This window comes from Ascaphus truei, chromosome 8 (assembly GCF_040206685.1).
Source record: "Ascaphus truei isolate aAscTru1 chromosome 8, aAscTru1.hap1, whole genome shotgun sequence".
Lineage (NCBI taxonomy): Eukaryota > Metazoa > Chordata > Amphibia > Anura > Ascaphidae > Ascaphus > Ascaphus truei.
In genome coordinates this window covers 83,108,857-83,135,763 of record NC_134490.1, presented here as the reverse complement: position 1 = coordinate 83,135,763, position 26,907 = coordinate 83,108,857, and the positions used below count along the sequence as shown (strand labels likewise).

The window sequence follows — 26,907 nt, the reverse complement described above, 5'->3', positions numbered from 1 at the left end:
AAGGTTAACCTTCTAACTTGCTAAGTAAACAAGGAACAGTCCACGTTTTTTTCTATAGTAAAGGAAAACTGCACCGACCACTCTGGAGATTATAAATACGTTTTGAGTAATATGTGCGCAGCATTTCATCCTTAAATTAACTATTTTTATTTTAAATTTTGGATAAGAATTGAGCCACTAAAATCTATATTATAACAGTTTTTCTTTCAAGACAACCTTTCAAACTGACGTTTTTTGTACCCTCTACTGTAAATATGTTAAAAATTCATTCACATTCTTATTAAACATTCACTGCCTCTCTTATTAGTGCCACGCCTGCTTTTACATGATGTTAAATCTCACACATTAAAACATTTAGTAGAAATAATTGTGTGGAGACACATATGGGTGGGGCTGTATCATGCTAATGGGGCCATTCTATAATCAAGATGTTTTGGGCAGAAAGTTCCCTGCTGGTCTCAACATGGAGTTTCAGCAGAAAACGTTGGCAGTGGCTGCTTCGGAAAATACAGAATAAGGCCTGAGGTCTGAATGAGTTTTCTGAACATTCACGTTAATACTTTTATTTAAGAAAACAATGGAACTGGATAACCCGCCTAACCTTTCCTACACACAAAACTGTCTCTATGTCATTCATTCACCTTCTGCAGATAATGTACTGCCGGCTTCCTGCTAATGTAACTGGTCCATTAGTCATTACTTCCACTTACTGTATTAGTAAGATCCTAAAGACTGCAGATAAGATGCTACCCACATTAAATGAAGTATCACTTACGGATTTATCTAGACAATAAAACGGCATGTTTATGAACATCAGAAAACAGTGGAAGAACTGACGGTACATTAATTATTATGTTTAAAACGAAGATAAAGGTTGATTACTGTCGTACTTACTGTATTACTGTGTAATTAAGTCATTGCATAAAGATTGTAAAGCAGCAATACGACACACACACCCCTTCCCCCCTTTCTTTTCTTATTTGCATATGTAAAGCCTGGAACAATGTGTAATTCTACATTCTTACTGGAACTGGCAATCCTTTGGTGCTCCGGTCATAAATCTGTAAGAATCCTTATGGTGTGATTAACATAATGGCTGCTTCAGTCAGTGTAACTCAGCAGCTACAATGTAACCTTCTATTACTCAGGTAACATTATCTATTGTTACAGTTTACAGCTCAAACTGCTGGGAACATTGGCAACAAATTACCCCAAACAGGAAAGTGTTGCAAAGATCTTGCACTGCTTGGGAGGTGGGCTAAAACCTGCTATAGGAATCAAAGGATGCTTTAAAACGCATTAAAATAGCAACAAAAAAAAATTGAATAATACAAATGTAAAAAAATGCAGTAAGTATTATCTAATACTACAGAACTGATTTATTTTCAAAATCCCTTATACTGTAAGATTTCATGTTTTGCTGCTTTAAAAATAGTTTTTTTTCACTTAACTGCAGTTTTTTTTGTTTTTTTTAATATCAATGTATGTGTCTTCTTTAGAATGACTCAATTGCCTTTAAAGTGAGAATGTGTTGTATGAAAAATGAACATGTTTTATTTTCAGTGCGTCCTGTAAAATTAATTTGTAACTAACACTTCTTGTTCTGCACATTTAGCTGCTTGGCTAATGATGGTATCATCATTTATTTACAAGAACAACAAAACAAGGCGGTGTGGAGTGACAGTCTGCCTACCTTTATACTACAACAGAAAGTCTTATGCAATTAGATAAAGATTGTAAAAAAATTAAAAATAAACGTCCAAAGCATTTGGTTACACGGAAACATATTAAAAGTTTACTACTCATTTCTTTGTATATATAAACAATTAAGTTTTCATTTGATTTATTTTTAAAGAAAATACATTTAGTTTGCACAACTTTATAAAATACAAGTTAATGAGCTTTGTCCCCACAATGTTTAATACATTTCTTCCAACAGAGCACCGCTACCTAGTTTAAAATATTACATTTTTCTCCTTTTTTTCCTGAAACCACTGTATTTTCTTGATTTTTACACTTTAAAAGGTAGATTTAAAGGACCAGTTCCTCCTGCTCATTTTTTTTTTTGGCCCCCGATTTTCTTATTTACGTGTGTGGGAAGCTGGGCAGCTCTGGGGTTGAACCACGTTAATTTCAGCTGCGCTAAAAATGCTGCACTAAAAATGTGCCGTATAAAAAGAAAGTGGCATTGCAGCGAGATTTTTGTTTCTCGGATTCCCGCCATATTTACTAATACTGATGTATATATTAACTAGTTGTAATATTTAATCTCATTTGTACACACCAAAAAAAATGGCCCGTCAGCATGAAATAACGTTAGCGATACATATAGGCGTTGGCTCATTCAAATCTGCGTTAATCAGACAGAGATGCGATTGTGTGTGGGAAGATGTGTTATGTAACAACTTTATGTAACCGCCTTGATGCCTGAGGCTACCAATGCATTGCAAAGGAATGCCCTCGTGCACCAAAGGAACTAACATACAACAGGACTGGCCAACGCCCGTCCTCAAGGGCCGCCAACATGTAGGCAATCCCTGCTTCAGCACAGGTAGCTCAGTCAGAGTCTCAGTCATTATGACTGAGCCACCTGTGCTGAAGCAGGGATATCCCTAATACCTGGCCTTTTGGTCGTTCTTTAGGGCTGGTGTTAGTCACCCCTGGCATACAACATAGACAGCCTACAAATAAAACACACAACGCATAACCTCTATGTGAGCAGATTTCATTTCAAGGAGGAATACCGTTTTGTAGACTCTGTCACGAATGGCGCTAAAACTAAAAATGTGCAAATGTCTTCAAACAAGCGTCACATTTTCCACCAATTTTTCATAAACGTTCTGTTTTTCAGACTATTTTTGCAAAAATCCACATTTCTCCAATTTTGCCAGGATTTTTCCGGAACGTCACTCATTTTGGGCAAGTTTTCCACAATGCATAGAAAATGGCGGCAAGTAACAGCATATAAAAGGGCCGGGGGATCTTGCATGTTGACTTTTAATGCTTGTGAATTTTTTAGGCAACGTTTGCCGAGTTATTTTTCCACTAAAATGCAGAGGAAAGTTTGCCTGATTCACAGACGTTGGCAACAATATTGCACACGTCTAGCTATGCAAGTCCTGCCTCTCTGCACCTCCATCTTTTTCTATTCTCATTTGATCACGCTACAATAGTCTCTTTCCCCTTCCACCCTTGTATTGGTGCAGTCTCTGCATTGCAGTAACATACATTAAAGCTCTGGGTAAATGGTTGGCGCTGAATCAATAAAATATTCATACATGCAAAGATATGTTCATAGAAAGGAATATTGTTTTATCATTAGTCATGAAACTCAGGATCATCAAGTATGAGGGTGCAGGATGGGGGGAGGCACAACAGACGCTCCAGGTCCAGAGAACTAGAAGACCCCAGACAGCAGCATGCAGAGAACATTTGTTCTTTCTCCTCACCCACCAGACTGTGTCCACCTCCTTCAGCAGTTACAGGTCCCTTGGTCATCTCCTCTCTAGCCCCCTCAGCAGGACCACCAACTCCCCCCACCATGGCTCCCCCGTGGTCAGGTTTTTCTGGGGTCACCTCCACAGGTCTCCTGTAGGACCAATGGCCCGTTCTCCAGTGGCTCTCCACCAGGCCTCCCCAGTAAATGACTCCTTTATTCAATTACTTACACACATTGGACAGTCCTATACATGCATAAACTCATCGGTTGTAGCACGAAGACAGAAACATGTACAGTATCTACTCGCTTATTCTCAAATGTCAGAGCAGATGTGCGGGGTTGGCTGCAATTTCATTTGTTACCGATGTTTTATTTTTGGAACTCCTTAAATCCGAATACAAGACAGCATGTTTTTCAAATGGCATCAAATGTATGTATATGGTTTACAAAAGGAACACATGAATAAAATATGATTGCATCAAGGTCTAACATTAGTCTATCCCTGCTGACAAAGTTATAAGATTGATGTCTTCTTGCTGTTTGTGGGAACAAGCCACATGTTTCTTTTCTTTTGTACTACTTGAGCCAGCGCTCCACTTGTGCCAAGTTAAATATTACACGTTATATCATTGGTGTTCCTTTTTCTCTCATCCAATGACAAAAGAACAAGGTCCTAGGTCATGTCAGAACAAGGACATGTCAGACCTACTTTCAGGACCTCCATGTGGCCAAGCACGGTGTCAATCTAACATTACAATATACCCTGTATTATTACACAATAAGTGAGAAGTCAGACCTACAACAAAAATAATAATTAAACATATACCCCAAAACTACCTAAAGTTAACCTCTAAAAACTGCTATTTTCAGGAATTAACCTGAACATGTGAAGTGCATTCCAAAGAATAATTTGTTATCTGGAGATTATAGCCAATGCTTACTAAAACACCTTTCGGCGCTGAAAGATACTTTATAACTAGTGTTGCCAGGTGGCTTCTTGAAAAATATTAGACACAATGGTGAAAAGGTGCAACGCACTCAAGACATACACACACGTCTGCTCCATGCTGTTTCCACCTCTCCTTGGCCCCACCCCTGGCCTCCTGCCACCTCCTCCTGATTGGCTGCATTACCCAGCAGCCAATCAGGATGGCGGAAGCTGCCCAGACCCCACGAAACAGCCCTGCTCTCTCTCTGCTTGGGGAAATCTCACGGACCCCCAAGCCGGTCAGGTCACTATGTCCAGAGCGTTTATTTCAGTATAAGCATACATGTCCAGAGAGGTAATACAGATATACACATACATATCCAGTATTACCTCTCATTTGTTACAGGACAGTGTCCAAATACTGGACACCTGGCAACCTTACAGTACTTATAACCCATTCACTTGGGCTGTAAGGTGCCTTCCAGAACTGGAAGGGGTCTTATGGAATAGCACTGCTTGGAAAATATGGCCCTATGTGTTATCTAGATTCCTTGGACAGGGAGAACAAGTTTTCTTTGTTGTCATTTTTTCTGCCTGCTCCACAATCTCACACTACATTTACATTCCCGACCAAATCATGCAGAAGGGATTGGGTGTTGGCACTGTACTTCAATTCACCTCCTTACTAAGTTGCACAGTCTGTCATCTGAAACAAGTGGAATCCTTTGTGAGTCCTTATGGTGACAATGTAAAAACACAAAAGGCAATCTGTAAGACAAGCCAACATTGCATGCTCACACTAACTATCATTTGTGTATGGAATATTTTACAATGTGAATTTATATTTTTATAAAACATACAAGCAGACAGTTTCGTGTCCCCCCCCCCCCCCCCTCTTGTTTTTCTTTTGCTATCTTTTAATTTTGAGTAAAGTGTAGTGAATATGGCTGCTTTATACCAACGCCAAACAAAAGAGACACTGATGGCTCTGTGTGAGGAGCGTGATCTCCAAGGTCTGGGTAAAGATAAAGAAGAGCGCATACAAGTCTTGTTGTAAGATGACAGAGGGCAAGATGCTACATTGTGCCAGGATGCCCACCGCAGTGGAAGTGAGTGTGGCATAGCCCTGGAAATCGCCCACGAGTGCCTGGGACCAGTAGATGAGGTAATGCGGTTGCAGCTCATCACCCAGTCCCAAGAGCGTGAGGCTGAGAGAGAAAGGGGGGTTGCTAGAGTAGCCTTGTGTATTAACCCTGGTTGCATGTCTAAGTCACGTGCTCACCGTGGCGGTGGTATATTGGGACGGCTTGAGGAGAGATACAACTCATTTGACTGACCTTTGTGGAGGTGAAGAGTGGGTGCGCTTGCGAGCGTCGGTATTAACCCCTGTCCCGTATGCAGGTCGCGTGCTAGCAGGGGGTCGTACGTGACAAATGGCCAACGTGTGTGTGTATATATATATATACATACATACAATACATATACATACAATGTGGGGCACTCCTAAAGTACTGCTCATTTACTTTTTTTAATCTTACATGGATCAGGGTGTCCCTCGGAGCTACTCCGTTGTCCCCTGATGTCCAGGTTGCCCGGCTCTGGCACTGGGCAGAATATGTGTCCGCCATGTAGCAGGGTGAGGGGGTCAATAGAAAAGAAAGCTTCCTATTGGTTACCCCGTGGACACATTTTTTGTGTTTTTGTGTCACATCTGGCACGAAAAAAATACAAAAATATCCATTTGGGGGGAAATTGCTGCTTTAAAGGCTGGAATTGGTGTTTACCAGAGCTGGGCAGGTTTAATTTTGCCTTGTATGGAGAAAGATTTATTTTCATATTTGTATTACAATATCTGAAATTCAGTTCCTTCAAAAATGTCTCGACAACAAAGTGAGATCAATGTGCAGACGTGGCGTCTTTTTTCAACCTCACCTACTATGTAACTATGTAACTATGTAACCCTTTCAGTGCCTCGCGGTGTAGCCACCATGTCATGGGGTCAGCACACCGAGGATCCCATCACGTTGTGAGTACGCCATGGGCTTTCTCCTCACATGTTCACAATGTAACTGAGAGGGCTGCGGCGCTCTCATGCGGCAGCTCCTCGGGCACTCAATGGGTTAATGTAAATGACCTCCATTGTTGTTTATTTCCATCTTCCTGTTTTTGATTGTGTCCGTCACACTTTCCTATTGGCCTCGCGTGAGCCGGGACATTTAAACGCCAGCAGCACATTTGCCGGTTCGCATCTGGGTGATCCAGGGGAGACGAAAAGAACGCGGTTCAACTCTTGGGATCACTTGCTTTCTCCCTATATATAAAATAAGTGGAACTGCTGCTTTAAGTGCTGGAGAGACCAAAGCATGGAGCTCTGTTGCTGTTTAAGGCCGCGTCCATGTTTAGTGCTTGCGGGAGGAGGCGCGCTTCCGCTCGGCACTGAGCCCCTACAGCCGCAATGAGAGCGGCTTTAGTAGGGGCTCGCCTACGCGCGCTTGCGGAAACGCAGGTCTTAGGGAAATTTTTAATTTTCCCACTTGCCGGAGCGCAGGGCCGGTCACGTGAGCGGTTCGCCCAATGAGGGCGAACCAGCTCCGTGACGTCACTGGCCCGCCCCCTGACACGCCCCCGGACAGCGCGCAGACCAAGGCCAGGGAAAGCACCCGCTTTCCCTCAGCCTCCGCGCGCCTCAGCAAGCAAGAAGGCACCCTGGACGCAGCCTAAGGGTTTAGCCCATTTCCCAGCAGTGCAAGATATTTGCAACACTTTCCTGTTTGGGATCATTTGTTGCCAAAATTCCCAGCAGTTTGAGCTGTAAACTGTAACAATGGATAATGTTACCTTTGTAATATAAGGATACATTGTAGCTGCAGAGTTACACTGACTGAAGCAGCCATTATGTTAGTCACACAATCAGAATTTTTACAGATGTATAATAGAGGCACCAAATGATTGCCAGCTTAGGTAAGAAAAATGGGGAATGTAGTCTAGAAATGCTCTAACAGAAATTACATATAATTTCATTGTCACGGATAATTATTTTGCTGATAATTGGCAATCTATGGATTTACGCAAAGTCATTATTCGATTTGATGATTTCATCGTGAGCCACCTCACACGTGCAAATATCACTTAGCAAATATTGGGAAACAAAGTGTGTGAGTAATATATTCATTATTCAAAATGATTGGAACTGCACTGCTAAATAGGGGAAAGCTACAAGGCGACCTGACCAAATAAAATCTGAGCTGTCTCTGGAATACATAAGATGTTTTCTCGTCTATTTATTTTAACTGATGTACCTGGTGCTGGAATAGGGAGAAAAACAAATTAAATTCCCATCTGTAGGCACTGGGGGGATTTTGGAAAGATGTTAAATGAGTCCTTGTTTGTGCTGCCTGTTTTCTTTCTTTTGAAGCCCTGTTATGCTTGTGACTGATGCCAGATGTTGCATCTGCTCCTACAAGTGTCTGATTAAGAAGATTGGAACATATTTAGGATGAAAGTATGCAGTTTAAAACAGCACCTCGGTGGAGGTACACAGAAAAAATAAATAAACGTAGGTGTGGTGTAAGGGGAACGAAGAGGGACCCGTATTCCCTCCAAAGTTACAATAAGGAACACAGGGTAAGTTCCCAGCACTCAATAAATAATATAAATGCAAAAGACACTGGGTGATATGCCAAAAATAATTATTTTCTGCTACTGTACTGATAATAGGACAATATACAGCAAGGATTATGAAATATGCAGCAAACAATTGTAACTGACAATGATATCTACTGTATGGTACTGTACAATAAAGTAACCCATCAAGTATATACTGTAGACATATTGAGTCATTTAAACACACTAAGTGTAATGGGGGGGGTGGGGGGGAAAGGATACGTGGAAGAGGGAGACAATGTAAGAGAAAATGAGATGGGGGGGAAACAGGGGAATAAGGGGGGCAACGTTTCGGGGCTCCTAGCCTCTTCCTCTGGCCCGTTCCCTAAGACCAATCTGATCCAGGTACTTCCCTTACCCCTGTAGGAGCAGGAACTCCCTAAATTAAAAGCAATAACCAGGCTGTAATAATGGTGGAAGTAGCTAAACGCACTTAGAATAATAATCTCCCAACAGGGAATAATAATACAATTGCATCAAAGGCATCTATCCAAAGCTAGCAACAACACTATCAGCCCAGAATTGGGCAGTCCAAAATAGCACAACCGAGTCCTATGTCTAATGTTCCTACAGAATAAAGTAGCTCCAATCAGAATAATCCGATCAAAAAAATCAAACCAGCTGTGGTGGAGTTCGGCGTCCTGTAGGACTTCAACCACAGCTGGTTTGATTTTTTTGTAGGAAGTACCTGGATTGCAGTGGTCTTAGGGAATGGGACAGAAGAAGGGGCTAGGAGTTACGAAACGTTTCCCCAATTATTCCCCTGTCCCCACTCTCCCCCCTACTCATTTTCCCTTACCCTGTCTCCCTCTTCCACGTATTCTTTTTTCCCTCATTAGTCCCTTAGTGTGTTTATATGACTCAATATGTCAATATACTTGATGGGTTACATTATTGTAGCATAGCTATCATTATCAGTTACAATTGTTAGCTGCATATTTCATGATCTTTGCTGTATATTGTACTATTATCAGTACAGCAGTAAAACAAAAAAATCTTTTTGGCATATCAGCCAATGTCTTTTGCATTTATATTCTTTATTGAGTGCTGGGAACTCCCCTTGTGTTTCATATTTAGGATGGTTACTTTCTATGTTAGGTCCAAAAAGGCCAGTTCCCTACCAAACGAGCCAGCTGCTGCATGCAAAAGTATGATATAAATTGTATTGGAAGTCCCCACATGCATTTCACTAATGATATTGTATAAGGGAAAATGAGTGGTGCAGTGATAATTTGGAGGACGTGAGTGATCCCTGTGTGAATGCCAATTTGAGCTCCTTGAAAACATTGACCAGTCACACTGTGGCTCAGTCACCATTCAATAGATTGTGAACTGTACAGGGCAGGGTCGGTCTGAAAAACTATTTTGGTTTGGCTGTGAGAGCAACTGGATTTACCATAACTCAACCATTATGTTAATCTTCATTCTCACCTGTAGTAACAATATTTCCTCATAACTTCAACTTTTTCTATCAATCTGTTTACCAATGTCACCAGATATTAAAAGCCATTTTTCATTTTCCTTAATTAAAAATAGATACATAGCCATTGACAGCAGATAAGAGCCAATTGGCCTTTTCAGTCTTCCCATTTTCCAATTAAACACACAAGTCATGTAGGCTGGAAGTCCTTTCACACTCTAGGAAGCTGCAACAAAGCTAATCTATCTAATCCTATATTTTCATCATTAATTGACTAAGGTTTACTGATCCTCAGTGGACTAACTCATTAAGTTCTAGGGATGCTAAACATGCATGTACAGTACAACGTAATAATTTCCCCAGAGTGTAAAAAAAAATCATATCTATCATACAGAATGGAAACATGGGAATGAGAAGATACTGTATGAGAGTTTCCACGCAATGATTAATGACAGTTTCACATACAGGGCGTATTTGTGTTCTTAGCTCTATACTAGTTGGTGTAGTCAGGCAACAAGACTCCTCAAAGTTTTCAGATCGCCTGTGTGGCAGAGAGCCAGGAAGTTCTGAGCTCTCTTGTCTGTCTGGCTTTTGATTTCTATCTATGTCCCAAAGAGAAAGCCACAGCACATTACTGTAATTTACCATGTCTCCTACTCTCCTCCCGTCTTTTAGTGTAAGAATAGAAAATTGTGGGAATGCAGACAGCATGCTGGGTCATGGGAGAGAAACCACCAAAACATTTTGTTTCGGGGGGGGCTGAGATAACGTCATCTCGCCCTTCAAGTCTTATCACTGTATAAAGAAGTAGAAGTATCCTTCCATAATATTGACAGTATGAGACACAGTTTGAACATGTATCGTTCTGTGTCAATGTACTAAACTGTGTTGCCCTTCTCATACTCCCAGTTCAGAGAAGCTTGATATTTTGGAAGCTACTTATTGCAAGACTGAGGTACAACTAATTACACCAACAACAACAAAAGAATTACACCACATTTATTAAAAGACAATCTCTAATTGCTTTCAATAGAATGCTTTTCCTTAGATAGATACAGTATTGTGCTGTTTCTTGGACTGGTTTGCCCAGTTTTGCTGCCAGGAGGCCCTTGGTGATGGTCAACAGAGAGTAATAAGAGAAATAAAGGGAGAGGTAAAGGGATAACATACAATCAAAGAATGTATTACATTGTGTGCTTGGTCATTACTTCTTTCCATGTCATCTGTTTGTTAATGGTAAGTTTGGTGCAACCTGATCTGTGTCAAATGGGAGAAACACGATTACCATGTTTCTTACATCTGTTACTGCAGGAAAAGTTTCATGTGCAACAACTTGCACATTGTAGGAGCTTGGTGTCCAGGTGGCCTACACTACAGCTAATGACTACTAAACACACCTGTTAGCCTTTTATCTATGGAGCAAGTGACCAGCATAATGAACAGTATGAGACAGATGTGCATTTTCCCTCAGCACTAAGCCTCCAGAGCCTGGGCATAGCTCCAAAGCCACCCCATGCAGAATGCCTTGTTTGGGAGAGGAAAGTAATGCAAATCTGTCATTTGAAGAGAATGTTAGTTAAAACAGCAACAAACTAACCTTCCTCCCATTTGTTTGTTAAAGGATTCAAACTGGAGGGTTTTCCAGAGGGGAACCTTCAGCTCTGGGGCCCACCTGGCTCCCAAGATACTTACCTGTGAAGTTACTGGTATTACTTCCTATTTTTTTTTATAGGGAATTAAATGGACATCCAATAGGAAGACGCAACCAATGATGTTTCCTATTGGTCCGGAGATTTGGCGGCCATTTTGTTTCCCCTGGAGGGAGAAATGAAACCTGGTAACTTCACTAGTATCTGGGGACACATGGAAATAGCAAGGTTCGGCCCCAGAGGCCCCCCTTGTTCCCATCCTATAAAAAGATGGGGTAACAAAAAAACTAGATGAGGAGGATTGCTGCTTTTACATAGGTTTATCATCAATTCACACTCATAGGGGTATATTCTAGTAGCCGCGAGAAGTGCATTTCCATGAGAAAAGAGCCCTTTCCCACGTATTTGGAGGTTCTCATATTCATTTTTAGAAGCAGTTTAATTCTGGCCAGGTAAACACGACAGTTATGACCAAAAAGGCTCAAGCTCGCACAGGTTGACAAATTGCTGGAATTCTATTCGTTCCGTTAGCTCCAAAAGCCTAAATTGCTTCAATTAACTCACAGATTATTTTTCTAGATAGGTGGCGTTAGCTCCCTCCAGAGCCTGCAATATGGGTTTTGTTGGAGAAGGAGAGCGGGCGAGAGAGAGATTATATCCAGGTATATATAGTTCTGTCTATCTCTCGCTCTATATAAAGAGTGAGAGAGCGAAGTAGAGACAAATACATGTTGTTCTGATTTGAATTGTAGCAGTGTCTAAATAAAAATAGGTTCAACTTGGGGATGCCTAATTCAGGCAAGCAAGGGGAATATTCACTGAGCTCCATTACTGGGTGTCACAGCACGATGCATCGCTAACTGCCATACAAACCAATGGCAGTTAATGCAATATCATGCTGCTCACTACTCCTTGTGACTGCTACAGTAGGAATGCTTAACACATTTCATGGTACAGTATTATTCTCTAGACACAATGGCTAAGGTCATCTCATTGATATTTCATGAACAGCAGCAAAGGAACGAGAAAAGCAGCAAATGACCAGTAAATATGTTCTATCTGAGAGCTACCTAACAGCAGTTCAATAGTAAATTAACCAACAGTGTAACAAACCAAAGTTATTTTTGTTAATGTAACAGGAAGAACACAAGCGTGTGCAAGATGTTGCTAACAATTTAAAAAGTGAGGACTTAAAGGCTGAGCAGCTAAACTCATAAGGAATATAAAGGATGCACTCAACAGACCAATACAGAACAGGGTTAAGTCACTGTGTACAAACAAAGAATAGCTAAACGTTGCATTATGGGAGAGATTGACTAAGTTCCTATAAGGGGTGTCAAAGTTCAAGCCCACGTTAACTGCCACTCAAGTCAATAGCAGTTAATGCTGGATCAAACTCCGATACCACTTATCTGAACTAAGTGTTTCCCAGCCTGTGTGTCAAAGTCCAGTGTTTGAAGGTACAGCTCCTTACCAAGATCCGCTGGTCGCCGAGTGGAAATCATTAAACTTAGGTCAAGATTTGTTGCACTTTGGAGTAGGAAATGCCACTCCATCTTAAGCCCCTATTAAATACACTGGAAATATGTCTTCCCCGTGCTGATGAGATTAGTCCCATTCACTTGAATAGAACTCTTCTCCAGCATGATAAAGTGGATTCACAGTGTACCGAATAGTGGCCTCGTGTGTCATTTCCTGCATAAGAAAATGTACATTCTGCATGTGCGACTGCAAGTCCAATAGCAGTAAATGGTTAAACGTGTCCGAATGATACACAGTGTCAGAGGTATCTGTAAGTTGCAGCCTGAAACTTTTAACTTTAGCTTAAACCTGCTAAATAAAAGAATGCTCTCTGCTCTATAAGCACCTTTAACACAGAGGACAGAGAGCATTTTTGCTAGTTTAGCATTATACGGTAGTTTTCCACCCAAAAGCAAAATATTAACCAACCCTTACTGACCTGTAAGTATTTAATATGTGATTCTGTTATATGTCTACATTATGGTTAAGTACAGGGAAAACGGCGGTGCATCTGCTGCTGCTGCTGAAGATTGGAAACCACAAACTGCAAACCACAAAATATCCTAGGTGCAAAAATTTATTTTAGGGCATAGTAACAGCCAAAAAGAACACTCTGACGCGTTTCCCGTGGTATCCCACGCTTTAAGCATAAAGCGTGGGATACCACGGGAAACGCGTCAGAGTGTTCTTTTTGGCTGTTACTATGCCCTAAAATAAATTTTTGCACCTAGGATATTTTGTGATTTGCAGTTTGTGGTTTCCAATCTTCAGCAGCAGCAGCAGATGCACCGCCGTTTTCCCTGTACTCTCTTCAATTGTTCCTTGGTAGGAGCACGCAGGACAGGACCAGGATATCCCCAAGGTCAGCAGTGAGTAATCCATTTACTTCATTTATGTGATCAGTCCTACACACGGTTACCTAGACCACCACATAAGACTTACCTATATGGCTAGTGGCACAATCTATGGGAGTGTGTTTAACATTGGACTATCTGGAATCCTGAGTCTTATGAACTGTCCTATGCTATGAAGATGTTTATATTTTTATATCATGATCAAACATTGCCTACTCCTGGTTAGCATCACAAGTGGGAATTAACCCTCCCCTTCCATACATTATGGTTAATAATGGCTGATAATACAAATATTAAATAACGCTAAAGGATGGGATAACTAATAAGAAACAAACCAAAAGGAGACCCTCCTAAACCTATAATAATATTAAAATGTCCAAAACGAAAGTCCATAAATAATACAAATATGAAATCAGTCCTAGGGTGTATGCAGGTGCTAAGAAGTGTCTCCGAGACTTCGCATACAGTGCAAAATCCATCCTACAAGATGGAAATAGACACAGGCCTCCAATAGTGTAGAACCCTTTGTTATACAGAATAGATACAAAAAATAACAGTCTCGATCCCTGATTAAGTGAGGAAATCCCCCATGAAACGCGTTGGAAGGATAGGTGGAATGCAACTTGCATGTTGGATGCCGGGTAGTAAAAAAGGAGTAATCAGGAAAAAGCAACTTGGGATGCCCCTAGATAACGGGGACTAACTACAACTAGGAAAAACAAGAAGGGTGCTAAAGGCAAAACATCTTAGTCAGAGAACAGCATATAAAATAGAGGGAGCCAAGCACACCAAAAAAAGTCACAAATCTGATGAAGGCGCTTCTCACCAAAACGTTGGATATGTTTTGATTATTCCAGTCATTAAAATCACTTTTTTTGCAGTATTTTCTATTTTCAGTATTTTTTGGGGTGTGCTCGTCTCCCTCGATTTTGGATGCTGGGTTGTGACATCACACGTTGACTTGGATGCTGAAAACTGCTATAAAAAATCCTGTCGGACCGTGAATTCGCGGAGGACGAGAGGCCACCATCTTATGACCTTACCCAGGCTTCGTGGAAGACAAAGGTCACACCCTTCGATGTGCTTGGATACACTTTTGCGCTTGTGTGTGCATTCTATTTGTAGCATCTATCTGTATAATAAAGTGTTCCACGTCATTGGAGGGTGGTCTTTCAGCGGTCTTGGAATTTGGTAACGGCTGTTTCGCTGCGACCATTTGGCCGCCGGTGTTTCGCCGCGACTCGCCCCATGGCCAGAATGTGCTGCCACTCTGTCTGTGGGCTCTTCTATCTTGCAGGTTGAATACTGAAGTACTGTATAGCAAGGGAACCAGCAACATAGATGTTAAACCTTTCATATTATAACACATTGTTGAACAAAGAGTAATTGCTTGTTTTTTTTTTGACATTTCAAACGTCACAAGAAATCTACAACATGAATCAATTCTGTCAGATGACTTTATTCCATTGATTCTTGTACGTATTCAAGATTTTCATTTATCTAGGTCTTGTCTAATTATCTAGGTCTCCTCAATTTAATATCAATAAGGCATTGCAAGAGAGGGGTTACAAATGTCCCACAAATGCTTTGCTTTTGCTGGGAGGTAAATGCCCATGTTCACTTAGCGGTGCACTTGCATAATACATCACTGGAAGGTGTTTATGGAACACCCCAGCGTAGTAAAGGAAATACGACTAATAATATTACCTGTTTAAATAATTTAATAGTGTTATGTAGGACGAAATTAGTGGGAACTGAATTCCAATTTTATGGTTTTAGATCAGGTCAGGTTCCATAATTTCTAACTATGTTGCAAAAACAAAACTCATTAATATGGTAGACTTTGTATGAGTCATTACTAGGAATAAAGTTTAGCAAGAACGTTGTGTATTAGTTCTGAGGACAAAAGATTGATGGCATGTCACTGGTTTTCTTAATTATCTGTGAACTAATCTGGTTATACTGCCAAATCTCAATTCTTGGGTCGTGGCCTGACGCCACCAAAAAGAACTGAAATGTAAGGGTACTCGTGAGCAATTGTATGTATATATGTCTTTATTTATATAGCGCCATTACTGTACATAGCGCTTCACAGCTGTAACACACGTGACAATCCTATAAATAACAAATAATACAAATAACAGATCATGGGAAGAAGCGCTTCAGACATAAAAGTAACATTTCGGTAAAGGATTCCCTGCTCCGAAGAGCTTACAATTTAATTGGTAGGTAGGAAGAACGTACAGAGACAGTAGGAGGGCGTTCTGGTAAGTGCGTCTGTAAGGGGCCAAGCTTTATATATCAGGTGTATAGTGTTAGCCACGGATCTACTCGTATGCTTCGTTAAGCAAGTGTGTTTTAAGGTGGATAGAGGGTGCAGGTCGGGTATTTAGGGGAAGGGCATTCCAGAGGTGTGGGGCAGTCAGTGAGAAAGGTTTAAGGCGAGAAGAAACAGGAGGACAAGTGGTGAAAAAAGGAGAAGTAATGGTGGAGGCAACATCAGGAGGGGGGAATTGTAACACAAGTTTGCACTACTTATGCAGATCCACTTACATGGGTCAAATGTTTTTTCAGACTACATTTACCTTTCCTTTTCATTCTGACCATATACCTTCTTGTAAAATCCTTCTGTCGTTTTTTATATTTTTGATAACAACATTTTCAGGGCGACTCTTAAATAAAACACGTGTACATTTTAGAACAACTGCTTTGGAACTCAGTCACGATCGCTGCAGCTTGGGAATCACTAATTTCCTCACTAAGGCGCGAGCAATTTATTAGCCTATAGCATGTATATTTTATTACAGGTAGTATATATGTTGCAAAATGTGGCTACCCTGTTAACCTAGCAGAGAACTGCGAAGTACAGCACAGGAATGGAGAAAAATGCTGTATGATGTCTTGCCTGCAAAAGCAATGAGTTTCATTGGAGCAGTTTATTCATATGCAATAGCCTCTTAATTGCCACAGTGTTCTGTATCCCATGACAATGGCGGTTCCCTGAAAACCTAGAGGCCCAGTATCACTATAAAGCAAACGGCAAGGTGCCTGATATACAGAAGTAGCAAAGGAGGGAGAGAGAGTAGGGGGTATGATACCTTTTATTACACCATCACGTAGTTCATATGTTACAAGGTTTTGAAAATCTCAGAGTCCTTAAACTCTACGAGAGATTCGAAAGCTTGTAAGGTATCAACTACTTTTTCGTCTAGTAAATCGGGTGCCCATATATTCCCCGGGGCAAACCGAGACAAATTTCACGCATGTGTGAATGACGGGCACCAACCGCGCATGCTGGAATGGCAAGTGCCCGTCGCGCATGCGCACGAGCGGCTGGCAAGTTGTCGGCCAAGCATTTGCAATGGCAGCTTACCCACAGCTCGTGCGCACATGCACGATCGGCACTTGTCAGCCGCTCGTTCTAATGCATGATCACAACTTGCCGGCTGCGCATGCACGATTGGAGTTTGCCGGACGTGCATGTGTACTCGCAGCCGGCAAGAGCCGGAAAAAAACAAGTCATCGGGACCCAGGACAAAGGCCAAAAAAGGGGACTGTCCCAGCTAAACCGGGACGTCTAGTCACCCTACCAATAACAGACATCATACCACCTACTCCCTCTACCTCCTCTGTTACTACATAGAAGAAAGCAGGGCCGCCGACATGGGGGGACTGCCAGGACTGCGGCCCGGGGCAAGGTGTGTTTAGGCGGCCCAGCCTCCTGCCCGCACATTAATTCCCTGCAGTGGAGCTCTGAGATGCAGGAAGCACAGAGGGGGAAATCCCTTCCCCTGCAGAGCCTCTGAAGGTGGGCAAGGCCTATGCCAGGGGCCTATGCTAGTGGGCATGGCCTATGCCAGGGGCCTATGCAAGGCCTATGCTAGTGGGCATGGCCTATGCCAGGGGCCTATGCAAGGCCTATGCTAGTGGGCATGGCCTATGCCAGCCTCAGGTAGTGCAGCGTGGGGCTGGAGCTGCAGCCTGAGAGACAGGCAGTGAAAGGTGAGAGGGAGGGGAATGGTTAAATTAGATGAGGGAAATACAGACATGAAAAGCAAGACGACAAGAAGGAAGAGATAAAAACACGAAGAGAAAATAAAGTGCAAGAGAGAAATACATAAGAGGGGAAAGAGACAGGAGGGGGAGAAAAGAGAGAGAGACATGAGGGGGGGAAAGAGTGAGAGACATGAGGGGGAGAAAAGAGAGTGAGAGACACGAGGGGAAGGAAAGTGAGTGAGAGACACAAGGGGAAGGAAAGTGAGTGAGAGACACAAGGGGAAGGAAAGTGAGTGAGAGACATGAGGGGGAGAAAAGAGAGTGAGAGTCATGAAGGGGAGAAAAGAGACAGATCTGGGGGGGAGAAGAGAGAGAGACTTGAGGGGGTATGGGAAAGGAAAAAGAGAAAAAGATGCTGAGGAAATAAACATTGGGTTGTTAGAGAGAGGATGACATTGGGGGAAAGACATGGGGGGTTAAATAAGGAGAATGGCATGTGTGGGAAAAGAGGGAGGCATAATATAAATACATGAGGGGAGAACAGAGAGTGTAAGAAGAGCGAGACATGTGGGGAGAGATATGCTAGGGGGAGAGAAAGACGTGCTGGGGGGAGAGCAGGGAGATGCTAAAGGGAGAGAAAGACATGCTGGGGGAGAGGAGAGATATGCTAGGGGGGAAAAGACATGTTCGGAGGAGAGGAGAGAGAGACACATGCTTAAGGGGGAGGGAGAGACATGATGGGGGAGGAGAGAGACCGACATGCTGGGGGGAGAGGAAAGAGACATATGCTTGGGTGGTAGAGGAGAGACATCATTTGGGAGGAGAGCGAGAGACATGCTGGGTCGAGGGAGGAGAGGAGGGGATGTGGGGGAGAGGAGAGAAATACATGAGGAGGGGATGTGGGGAGAGGAGAGAGATACATGAGGAGGGGATGTGGGGAGAGGAGAGAGATACATGAGGAGGGGATGTGGGGGAGAGGAGAGAAATACATGAGGAGGGGATGTGGGGGAGAGGAGAGAAATACATGAGGAGGGGATGTGGGGAGAGGAGAGAGATACATGAGGAGGGGATGTGGGGGAGAGGAGAGAAATACATGAGGAGGGGATGTGAGGGGGGAGGAGAGAAATACACGAGGAGGGGATGTGGGGAAGAGGAGAGAAATACATGAGTAGGGGATGTGGGGGAGAGGAGAGAAATACACGAGGAGGGGAGAGCAGAGACACAAAAGGGGAAAAGATGGCTGACAACGGGTTTGTGAGAGAGACGCTGGGGAAATGGAGAGAGAAAGACATGATGGGGCAAAGTAAACCGAGTGTGATTATGTTGTAACCCCGCCCAACAGGTCAGGTTTACAGGATATCCCAGCTTCAGCACAGGTGGTTCAATCAGAGACTCAGTAATGACTGAACCTCTGATTAAAACACCTGTGCTAAAGCAAAGACTGATTGAGCCACCTATATTGAAGCAGGGATATCCTGAAAACCTGACCTGTTGGGGGGGCTTGAGGACGGGAGTTGAGCGTCCCTGTTGTAACATTTGAAGGGGCCATATTCTTCAATTTTGTCCTGGACCCCAAATATTCTGTTTGTGGCCCTGGAAGAAATGACCGACACAGCTGTCCACCCTTCTCTGCCGATATAAAGAACAAAGGACACAGGTTCTTGCATTTCAGCGAGACAATGCAGCGAGACAATGCAGCGAGACAATGCAGCGAGACAATGCAGCGAGACAATGCAGCGATGGACAATGCAGCGAGACAATGCAGCGAGACAATGCAGCGAGACAATGCAGCGATGGACAATGCAGCGAGACAATGCAGCGAGACAATGCAGCGAGACAATGCAGCGAGACAATGCAGCGAGACAATGCAGCGAGACAATGCAGCGATGGACAATGCAGCGATGGACAATGCAGCGATGGACAATGCAGCGATGGACAATGCAGAGATGGACAATGCAGCGATGGACAATGCAGCGATGGACAATGCAGCGATGGACAATGCAGCGATGGACAATGCAGAGATGGACAATGCAGCGATGGACAATGCAGCGATGGACAATGCAGCGATGGACAATGCAGCGATGGACAATGCAGCGATGGACAATGCAGCGATGGACAATGCAGCGATGGACAATGCAGCGAGACAATGCAGTGATGGACAATGCAGCGATGGACAATGCAGCGATGGATAATGCAGCGATGGACACTGCAGTGAGACAATGCAGCGAGACAATGCACCAGGACAATGCAGCGATGGACAATGCAGCGATGGACAATGCAGCGATGGACAATGCAGCGAGACAATGCAGCGAGACAATGCAGCGATGGACAATGCAGTGAGACAATGCAGCTAGAGTTCGAGCAATTTCTGCCCAGTCACTTGGCATTCTTTGGACTAAATGTTCTGCAGACCAACATGATATGCACGAGTTTGCTTTTACTTAAAGTATTTGTCCTTAATATACTCTAGGTTCACTGGCCAAATAATTATGACTGTGTGCAAATACTGGCATGCAACTAAAATGACACCATAAGTCTGTTTCAACATACAGGTAGCATATATTAACCGCAAACAGGATTCAATAGGTAAAATAGTAAGCTTGGTTTAATTTTTTTTTTATACGGGAAATCTACTTCATTTCGCATTTACATTACAATATATATATATATATAAACCATAATACTGAGTTAAGTTATGTTGAGTAAAAAAAGTGACAAAAACCCTCCACAGGAAAGCAAATATGCAAATATAGCTGTATGCTCATCTGCATGTCTTAGGCAGGTCTGTCCATAGCCTCTCTTGCATTCCCACTAAAATCAACCCCACACTGATGAGACCCATCAAGGTCGAAACAGCTGTCTGTGGGTGGTTTTCTGGGTATGCACCTTAACCCTGGCTGTGCTCAAAGCTGTGACCATGCAGCAAGCTTAAGCCTATAGGGAACCATGTTAAAAATGGTTATTGAGGCAAAAAGTGACACTGTGTGCTCATTTGCATGTCATTTCCCAGAATCCCTTGCTGCAGTGGAAGTGCTGTATGCTGGGTGATAATGGGGAAAGGCGGGGTTGCAGACCTGCCTAAGGCTAAGGCCCCGGTCTCTCCGCTGTAACGCGCGCCCGCGCTTTTGGCTGCGCGTTCCGGCGATTCCCCGGTCTGCAGCTCACTGCAGGAGCAGAGACCGGGGGGGGCGAGGCGGAGGAGTGACGGGGGCGCGGCCATGACGTCACCCGGCAGGTTGGCCCTCATTGGCTGAACCGCCGGGGGGCGTGCCTAGCCGCTCGACGCGAGTTCCTGCTCTCAATTCTATTGAGAGCAGGAGTAGCTCTAGCGCGAGTGCTGCGGCCCCCCCTCGCAGCGGGCCCGGCGCCATTGCGGGGAGGGCTCTCGTGAGCGCAGCGTCCACCACAGCGGAAGCTGTAGCAGGCAGCGGGGGCAAGGCCTAAGACATGCAGATGAGCATACAGTTATATTTGCATATATATATATATATATATATATGCATGTATATAAATATATACATGCAAATGAGCACACAGTGCCACCTTTTGCTTCAAAACCATTAACATGGTTCCTTATAGGCTTATATATATATATATATATAAACAGCTGTCTGTGGGTGGGTTTACTGGCTATGCATCTTAACCCTGGCTGTGCTCAAAGCTGTGACAATGCAGCAAGCTTAAGCCTATAGGGAACCATGTTAATGGTTTTGAAGCAAAAGGTGGCACTGTGTGCTCATTTGCATGTCATTTCCCAGAATCCCTTGCTGCAGTGGAAGTGCTGTGTGCTGGGTGATAATGGTGAAAGGCGGGGTTGCAGACCTGCTAAGACATGCAAATGAGCACACAGTAATATTTCCATTTGCTTTGCTGTGGAGGGTTTTTGTCACTTTTTTTACCCACAATAACTTAACTAAGTAGTATATATCATTCTGGGGACAAACATTAGTATTTTTTTTCTGTTGCAGATCCCTTTCGCTGTTAATGGGTTAAATTGTGCAGGGATTCAAATCTAGTACATTTGGCATATGCTCCTGGATTACGTACCCTTCTATTAATGTTATGTAAGATTACACTACACCTGTATATATTTCAGATTGTAATATTCCCGGGAACTCAATCTGCAGACGGTGGCCCCTAGAACATAATACATTAAGGGATCGAAGTGTTTTAGACCCTTTTGATCACTTCATGAGTGCAACGTCATGCAAAGCACTGAGGGAGTTACATGCTCATTTTCCTTATTTTACCTTGGGGCTGGCAATGCTTTGCTGGATTATTTGACAGCCCAGTGGTTCATTGTGTGGTTTTAATATTAAATATATTATAATATTATATATAATTATGTTGTATTTATATGTATCCATGTTTGCACTGAGTATAATAAAACATTTGATACAAGTACAAAATATATGCAAAAAAAGTTAGGATAAAAAAAAACAGTCATTATTTTCTATAATGTTATAATCTTTTGTTTTTATGTAACGGACTTACTTCTTAAATATTGTATATTTAATGGAATATATATTTGTATATAAACCATTGGTGTTGGGTCAGTTGTACATTTGCTTAGTGTTCTTATTCTATGGAAACATCACTGACAGTACTTTTTAAGATTAGCTCAGTCCACTCACAAAACAACACGCGCCTTTATGCCCTTCCAAAGATATTTGTCAATTATTCAGGATGGCAGGAACAATTATTTGGGCGGAGGTGCTGTACATACAAAATCAGTAACGTACAGACATTACCATAGTGTAAAAAGTATAAACCCAGGAGGGGACTGCACCATCCCCCAAACAACTAGTTCAAGCCCCCATGCAAATGGGGACAAAAACACTGTCTCAAACCAGAGGTCAATCTCTCTTCTCCCAATACTGTCCAAAGTCATGGAAAGATATGTTCACTCTCAATTAAGCAACTACTAGACCAAGACAAATTTTCCTAGCCAATTCCAATCTGGCTTTCACCCAAAAGACTCCACAGTAACTACCCTGATAAAAGTTTGCAATGAAATCCAGTGTGGAATGGAACGGGGACAACTCACTGGTGCAATAGTCCTAGATTTTGCAAAGGCTTTTAATACTGTTGATCATGTTATCTCTCAAACTCCAGTGCTCTGGAATAGGGAAGCATGCTTTAAACTGGTTTCATTCCTACCTATCAGGTAGATCCCAACATGTGTCCATCTCAGGCTCTAACTCCAACCCCTTGGATATCACCTGTGTGCAAGGCTCTGTGCTGGGGCCCCTTCTCTTCTCCGTGTTCATCAATGATCTTCCTACAGCTTGTATGAAGCCTCAATACACATGTATGCAGATGACACAATCTTATATGCACACAGCCATAGCCTATCCGACCTTGAACACATACTTCAATCTGACTTTTTGAGACTTGAAAATTGGATTTCCCAAAACAAACTGTTTTTAAACACTGACAAGACTGTAACAATGGTATTTGGGACCAAGGCTACATTTTTAAAGCTTCCAATGACTGAGCTACAGATCAGAACTAACGCTAACACCACCCTAACTCCTGTTCGTAGTTTTAAATACTTGAGCATATGGTTTGACTCCCATTTAATACTTGGGATGCACATTGATACCCTGACATCCAAAACCTATGCCAAACCAGGTGTACTTTACAGGAACAAATCCTCCATAAATCTGTTGGTCAGAAAGTGTATCGCACAGCAGATGCTAATGCCAATTATCGACTATGGGGACATAGTATACGGCTCGGCACCCCAAGCCCACCTTAGCAAACTTGCCGCTTTGTCCTCCAATGCAACTACAACGCACATCACTGTGAAATGCTCAAAGAGCTAGATTGGTCATCACTCGAGTCTAGGCGCAAAGTTCACCTTTCCTGTCTTGCCTTCAAATACTTTCTGGGCAAGCTACCCAGCTACCTGAACAAGCTCCTCACCCCTACCACATGCAGCACTTATCATGTAAGTTCTGACCCAAAATACTGTTCATGGTCCCAAGGTTCAGCAAAGTATCCGGCCGCTCCTCCTTCTCTTACCGTGCACCCCAAAACTGAAACAACCTACCTGAGACTTTCACAGCCACCACCAGTTTAAATTCTTTCAAAACTAAGGCTGTCTCACATTTTTATCTGGTCTGTAACTTTTACATACGCCCATAATATATATTATCTCTAACTGTGCATGCAATGTATTGTATATAATGTATACCCTGTTCACTTATGTAACTGTATTTGTAACCATGTATTATGTGTCATCTTAACTTTATGCCCAGTACATACATGAAAACGAGAGGTAACGCTCAATGTATTACTTCCTGGTAAAATATTTTATAAATAAATAAATGCAACTATGGTATTAGCATCAGCTGCAGCCTCCAGGATAAATTCAGGAAACCTAAGCCTACTGAGCGCAGCTTCTTAACCACCTACATTACTGTACACAACAACAACGTGTCCCCTCATGTACAGACATGAAATACCTTATTATAGACCTGGCTGTTCAGCAGCCTGGCAGTTTCTCCCCATCCAGGAGTTCAGGGCACATTAATGATGGCTGTTACCTGATCTACCTTCTAGATAACATAGTCTATGTCACCGCAAAAGGAAACTTTTAAGAAAATGTTTATCTTAACCTTCCAGGCACATGACAGCTCGCGTTAACCCTTTAGCAACTGGAGGGGAAAGCAACATGTTCCCTCTCCAGCAGCTAAGGTGTTAAATAAAAGGTTTAGTATTAACTTAGCAGACATCTGTTGTTTAAAGAAAGTTTCCTAGATCAAACTCCAAGACATAAGTACTCTCTGTCATATCGTTTACTGCTGTGACTTGAATGTAAGTTGTCATCAGTTATTTCCCTGTGTATGCTTTTAAGTAATTGGTTATTGTCCAGAACTGGGACTGACTTAAAACCCTATTATTATTTCTTTTTTATTTTTTTTAAGATTAATTAAGTAACATTTTTGAAAAACCTATTCATTTTACAAAGACCATAACTTAATTTGCTGTTAAAATTGAATGACACACTATTAAATGAGCCCTGTTCTTTTCAAAGAAATATTACATAACATCTCTTAATTTATCCAAGTCTCACTGCTGCACTAGCATCACATTTCCAGCATAAAAGTTTAACCCCTTTTCAAATAAATATGATATATATATATATATATATATATATATATATATATATATCATATCTATATCTATCTATCTATCTATATATATATATATATATATATATATATAGATAGATATATATATATAGATATATATATATATATATAGATATAGATATAGATATAGATATATATATATATATATATATATATATATATATATATATATACACACACACATACATACATACATACATACATACATACATACATATATATATACATATACAGTATATATCGCCAGAAGAAGAGATCAGTGTATCTCGAAAGCTCGCACAAATAAAAGCATTTCGTTAGCCACAGAACGGTATCACCTATTTATTTTTTGATTATTTTTATATATATATATATATATATATATTTGCATCTGGTACTTTTTTGCTTGAAATCTGAGAGATTAACCCCAGTTTACATACTAAACTGCAGATTACCGGAATTCCTATCATAACTTTGAAGATTGCCAGTAGATCCACTTACCATACTGTACATGCAGCTGTGGGAGCAGCAGCAGCAGCAGCAGCAGCAGGAGGAGCAGCAGCAGCAGCAGCAGCAGCTAGTGGGTACTCTGTGCTATCTGAGTACACACACAGATCCAGAGGAAGCGTTACCATCCCCAGCATGTCAGCTCCACGTTTCACATCTGACCCCCTGCCACATTTAAACACAAGTGCCTGCAGCCAATGCTGCCTGATAGCACAGCCCTCCCCCTAAACGCCCCCTGTCAATGCAAAGCCACAGAGAAATCCTGGCTCATAAATCACTAGCATCAGGTTACGCGAAACAGTTTATTTGTTTTTGTTTTCAGCCCCGCATCTCTCCCCCTGGCTCTTCCTCCCTCTTATAAACATGTCCCATTGCATTTCTTAGTAGAACATCAACACAGTTTGTAATATCATCTTTTTGTGATGAGTCGCCTGGGCTGGGTGTCTGGTACAGTGTGATACAAGAGGAGCTAGAAATGCTTTAAAATGAGCATTCATCTGAGGGAAAATGTGTATTATTGATGAAGTTTCACCAATTGCCCCCTATGGTGGTAAATGAGGATGAGCAAATGTTACAGTAGTAGTTGCTATTCAATTTATCTGCAGTGTAAAGTGCTGTGTGCATGGTCAGTGCTATATCAAATAAATAATATTTCATCAAATATGTGTTGCATTTCATGTTATTCCCGCTTATTTAAATAAAACATAATTAAAGGCTTCCAACGGAGAAATAAGTACAAATATTCTCTTAATCATTCATTAATCCCAACTGCATCACAACATGCTATTGTTTTATTATATAAACACACGTGACAGGTTACAGAAGGGTCTCTAGACCTTGTTCAGTGTTTGTCTGGTTAACAGGCGAGCTGTATCCTTGCTTCCATCACCATTGTCTCCAATTGCATATCCTTCCCACAAATCAGCTGTGTACAGTTTTTTGTTTCAAATATGTTATTTAGCAGAACTACGAGACGGGTTTATTAGTTATATTCTGGTAAATAAAGTCTACTGTTTATTTGCATGAGAATTGCTTTAACAGAAATTACAATACTACCGACTAACGACAGTGGACAATGAACACATACAGGGTGAAGAGGTAAAATACAGTATGTTCAAAATCATGTTCATGATAAATGTATACAACAATAATTTACTATATATTTTGTCACATTGGATGTTGCATTGGGAATTTTTGCCTTTTGTTGTATACATTTGGCCACGCTCAGTAGCACTCCTTTGGAGATATATATATATATATATATACAGTATATATATACAGTGTATATATATATATATAATATATATATATATATATATATATATAATATATATATATATATATATATATAGTGCAGAATAAATTAGTTCTTCAGTATTCGGTGATACCTTTTTTATTGGACTAACAATTAATGTCATAGGACAAGCTTTCGAGAGTTATCCTCTCTTCTTCAGGTCAAGCAATACTGATATACAAAGGAATCTATGGTTAAAACAGTGTGGAGAGAGGAAAAAAAAACAACAGATATTTACTGTAGATAAGGTAGGGTGTTAAGTGTTTGAAGCCAGGGGATACCCTACCTTATCTACAGTAAAAATCGGTTTTGTTTTTTTTCCTCTCTCCACACTGTTTTAGCCATAGAATCCTTTGTATATCAGTATTACTTGACCTGAAGAAGAGAGGATAACTCTCGAAAGCTTGTCCTATGACACAAATTGTTAGTCCAATAAAAAAGGTATCACCGAATACTGAAGAACTAATTTATTGTGCACTATCGCAACTGGACTAACA

General features: G+C 41.7%; 1 protein-coding gene across 1 annotated transcript in view; it reads right to left on the bottom strand.

Annotated features, from left to right (window-relative positions):
- The window catches only part of SLC16A12 (solute carrier family 16 member 12), a 76,059-nt gene extending 50,743 nt beyond the window's left edge, over positions 1-25,316 (bottom strand). Inside the window, exon 1 of the mRNA XM_075612864.1 lies at positions 25,111-25,316. The gene's annotated coding sequence lies outside the window, so the exon portion shown is untranslated. The remainder of the gene's footprint in view (positions 1-25,110) is intronic.
- Positions 25,317-26,907: the final 1,591 nt, after the last annotated feature.